This window comes from Aplysia californica, unplaced genomic scaffold (assembly GCF_000002075.1).
Source record: "Aplysia californica isolate F4 #8 unplaced genomic scaffold, AplCal3.0 scaffold00014, whole genome shotgun sequence".
In the NCBI taxonomy this organism is placed as follows: Eukaryota; Metazoa; Mollusca; class Gastropoda; order Aplysiida; family Aplysiidae; genus Aplysia; species Aplysia californica.
In genome coordinates this window covers 165,667-168,814 of record NW_004797284.1, presented here as the reverse complement: position 1 = coordinate 168,814, position 3,148 = coordinate 165,667, and positions in this window count along the sequence as shown.

Here is a 3,148-nt window from a genome sequence, read left to right as displayed (position 1 = left end):
TGAATGGCCACCGTCTGCATCATTCTGAGACATTCTCAGCGGGGAATTCTCATCAATTGTGTGGATTTTGTCATTAGAACCCGAGGGTTTACGTTCGGCCCTCGGTGATGATCTATGTACACTGTTATGACTATTATTTGATACAGTTTTGTTTCTTTTCGCGGGACTGTCAAAGTCAAAAGACTCGACTTTGACGATTGGTGCTCTGACCCTTCGAGTAGAGGTCAAAACGGGCGTGTCAGGGGCGGAGGCAGTAGGGAAGCTGCAGCAACTGTTATCAGAGATGGACCAAGTGCTGGTCTTGCAAGCGTCTATGCTTGCTCTCCGCTCACTCTCTTCTTGAAGAGACAGGCTACTCGCCGTCCTACACTTGCGCAGCATCACTGGATTCACAACCGAATCCTGGTCGTTCCCGCAATTCGCCTTTTCTATACTATTTTGTTTTGTCCGCTGATTCGAACCCCCGTCTGCTGTGGATTCTTTTTGGTCGTCTGCTTCGCTGCTTTTGCTATTGTCCACATCACTAGCCGATTCAGGCTCCCCTTTCTCGTGGACAATCGTGGGCAATGTATCAGCAGTAAACTCGAGCGGTTCAAGATCGCTCTCATCCACAGTGGGTGAATGTGTCGGTTCTTCTACCTCCGCCTGAAACTTCAACCGCCGTCTCCTTGAGGATGATCGACGAATGAGATCCTGACTCGTCGGTCCTACCATAAACGAATACGGATGTAAGTGAGTGCGAAGCGTTGGCGACTCCATAGCGAAATCCCCGCCGCTCATGCTCGGCGCAACACCGCCTTGGGCGTTAGCCTCTGATCGCAGGCCGTATGTGGGCGTGGTAGGTAAATCGGTTATCTTGTTTCGGCGTCGTATAGAGCCGGTTCTCTCCATCCGGGCCATACCTCTCTGGACCCTCTGGTGACGTCGACTGCTGTCTTCGCCTGTAAGCCAGTACGTCTTCATCACCCCCTTGCCCTGAGGACAGAAGAACGCTTTTTAACGTCTTTTAATATGTTTTTGTAGCTGTACTCGTGATGGGATGAAGGAAAGAGGGGGGGGGGATATGAGGGTTTTAGTTGAAATCGAAACGAGGTTTTTGTGAAGTTCTGTTTGTTTTAGTTACTTTTTTAATTGATTTTTATTTTTTTTTGGGGGGGGGTGTATTTATTTATTTATTTATTTATTTATTTATTTATTTATTTATTTACTTATATAATATTTTTGTTTAAGCAGGCGTACAAGTCGTTGATTTAAAGTAATTCATCTTACCTATTTTTACTTTTTACTTTTTCATCTTCTGTTGCGCCGTTAAGTGTCGAGGGAAAATTGAGTTTTCTATGGTAGACCTGCTCGGCAGCTTTTTCAGTTGTCATATTATGTTTTCTCAGGGTTTAACACCCTCGATGCACCTTTTGCGTAGCATTCCTCTTCCTTTATAGCCTGAGTTCCAACCATCAAATTGAGAGCAAACAGAACCACCCATACTTCTCAGTGAAATCGAAACGGCACTCAAAACCAGCCCCAACAACCAGATGACATCACAGTGGAAGCCCTAAGAGCTTGTGGAAACACCGGTGTTCTGGGGCTGAGGCGAATTTTCAATAGAGCCTGGGAGCAAAGGAAATACCCAGATGAGTGACAGAAACTCATAGTGGTCCCATTATGGAAAAAAGAAAGGCCACAAACGTGACTGCACAACATACAAAGGCATCTCTTCATTAATCCACGGAGGGAAAATATACGCAAAGATATTAGAACAGTGGATAATACCTATTGTAGAGAGAAATCTTAGCAAAGCTCAGTTTGGATTCCAAAAGGGAAGAGGATGCACGATGCTGTATTCCAGAATATATGCGAGAAAACAATCGATCACGACAAAAAATCCAACATCGTCTTCATATACCAGGAAATAACTTTTGATAGAGTAAACCATACAAAACTGTGGAAGACACTCGAAAAGAAAGGCGTCAGAGGACAAATGTTAGATAATATCAGAGCTCTATATATCAAAAGCAGAAGCTCAGTGAGAACGAAGGTGGGCAATGCAGACTGGTTCAAAGTAAGATCTCGAGTACGACAGGGATGCGTTCTATCTCACTTCCTGTTTATAATATATGACACAATAACACAAGACGTAAACCAAAGCCCAGAAAGCCTAAATGAATATCTATTCGCAGACGACCAATGTCTTAGTCATCCAAACCAACAAAGCCTCCAAAATCACACTACCGAACTGGACAACAGCTGCGAGAAATTTAACATGAAAATAAACACATCAAAAACAGAAGATATGAATGTGAGCCGAGGCCGTAGTCACCCATGTCAATAATATACATTTAAAACAGGTATAGGAGTTTAAATATCTTGGCAGTACTTTTTCTGAAAACAGGTCCATGGACAAAGAAATAGAAATGCGAACTCAAAAAGCCAACGCTGTCACCTACCAGCTCCCACCCCTTCTATCTCATCCAAACATCTCCTTAGACACAAAGACTGCTTATCACCTCAATATTCATACCAACATTATACTACCAGTGCCAGACCGGAACATTAAGTAAGACCCATGAAAGCAAAATCACTGCATGCGAAATTAAATGTCTACGCAAAACACTTTACATAACAAGACGAGACAGCCAGAGAAATGACGAAGTAAGAGCAGCTATCGGCACCGAGTCCTGCCTGCATTACATAGAAAGTCAGAGAACAAAATGGTTTGGCCAGCCAGCCTAGAGGGTTTTTCATCATTCACACACAATGACAAATTTTGGATACGATGGGTGTTGGCTCGCTTTGTTTGTTTTATATGCTTGATTAAAGCAGAGAAACATTATGCTACGGTTACCATTGATAACCTCCTTGATGTACATTATTAACTGTTTATGCCTGTTTCCGTTCTATTCAGTATCGGAAAACCTTCTGATTTGACTCCGTTTAGGGACTTTTCACCTTGCGTCTGTAATCAAAGCTTGGGAGAAATCATTGATATTTTTCTATTTTAGTAGTCTTTGTCTCAGGACGTATGGGTATGTCTATGTTTGTGGGGTGGGGGGTGGATGGATGGATGGATGTGTAGGGGTGAGACTGAGAGATAGAGAGAGTCAAAGAGAGAGAGACAGACAGACAGACAGACAGACAGACAGACAGACAG